The following is a 1,836-nucleotide window of genomic DNA, read 5'->3' on the forward strand; positions in this document are numbered from 1 at the left end:
CAAGACCTTCTGGAGGAAAGTTCTGTGGTCAAATGAAACAAAAATTGAGCTGATTTATTAAATTATTATATTATTTATTATATTAACATTGCTGTATGTATACTTTTGACCCTCACATTTTCAGTAGACCCATAATAAATTCATAAAAGAACCAAACTTCATGAATGTTTTTTTGTGACCAACAAGTATGTGCTCCAATCACTCTATCACAAAAAAATAAGAGTTGTAGAAATGATTGGAAACTCAAGACAGCCATGACATTATGTTCTTTACAAGTGTATGTAAACTTTTGACCACGACTGTATATTCGACAGCAGGTCTCAGCATGCCGAGGGGCCGAGACCGAACTCGAGCTCCAATTAATGACCACTATTACAGCAACATAGCTTCATGCACACTTACTAGTGTTTACATCCCATTTTACATGACTTTTATAGGGGATGCTTACACTCGGCAGTTAAAAAACAGCCTTTACCGCTTCTCGGTAGCAATCAGAGTTATGTAAAGTGAGCAAAACCAGATGCATTTCTTTCTATTTAAACAACATTTTACTCATATTGAAAAAAAATCTACCGGAAAAAAAGTGTTTTGAGTTGATTTGGAAGGTAACAAATACAAGAATGTGTGTGTGTGTGTTCTTGTATTTCTACCCTTCTTGTGACATCAACAAGGAAAAGTACCTTCCATATGAGGACCGGGGAACAAGTTAGGACCGAAATCATGGTCCTAATACGGAAAACCATTGCATCTAATAGAGAGCCAAATACTAGAGTCCGTGAACATTGCTCCAAAGTCAGGATTTTTTGTTGATTTAATGTGCATACAAAAGTAAACACTGACAGGTGCAAAGGCAGCAATATATGATAAAACAAGACGGCAGCTAAAGAAGGACTTCCCTATTCATCCCTGAAAAACCCGTCAGGTGAACAGCTGATTTCATGACTTCCGGTTCTGACGTGATTAAAAATAAATAAATAAATATGTATATAGAGACATACTGTAATAACCTGAAGTAAATAATGAAGATTAAAAACCAATTACAAACAAAACAAAACAAAAAAAAATTAACTAAAAGCTTACCTTTTTTATACTTGCATAGTATGTATATTCTATTTAAACAACATTTTACTCATATTGACAAAAAATCCACTGGAAAAAAAAGTGTTTTGAGTTGATTTCGAAGGTAACAAATACAAGAATGTGTGTGTGTGTTCTTGTATTTCTACCCTTCTTGAGACATCAACAAGGTAAAGTACCTTCCATATGAGGACCGGTGAACAAGTTTGGACCGAAATCATGGTCCTAATACGGAAAAACCATTGCATCTAATAGAGAGCCAAATACTAGAGTCCGTGAACATTGCTCCAAAGTCAGGATTTTTTTGTTGATTTAATGTGCATACAAAAGTAAACACTGACAGGTGCGTAGGCAGCAATATATGATAAAACAAGACGGTTTGTTTTTCAACCTTTTTTGAGTCAAGGCACATTTTTTGCGTTGAAAGAACCCGGAGGCACACCACCAACAGAAATCATTAAAAAATCAAACTCAGTTGACAGTAAAAAGTCGTTGTCAAAATTGTTGGATATGACTTTAAACCAGGGGTCGGGAACCTTTTTGGCTGAAAGAGCCATGAAAGCCAAACATTTTAAAATGTATTTCCGTGAGAGCCATATAATATTTTTTAACACTGAATACAACTAAATGCATGCATTTTTTAAGTAATACCAACATTTTTAGAGTACAATAAGTCTCTTATCCTTTTTAATAACATTGTTATTCTGAAGCTAACCAATAATAAATAAAATACTTCTTATCAATAATGCGACTTCTTGA

Source organism: Nerophis lumbriciformis, linkage group LG22 (genome assembly GCF_033978685.3).
Source record: "Nerophis lumbriciformis linkage group LG22, RoL_Nlum_v2.1, whole genome shotgun sequence".
Classification (NCBI taxonomy): Eukaryota; Metazoa; Chordata; class Actinopteri; order Syngnathiformes; family Syngnathidae; genus Nerophis; species Nerophis lumbriciformis.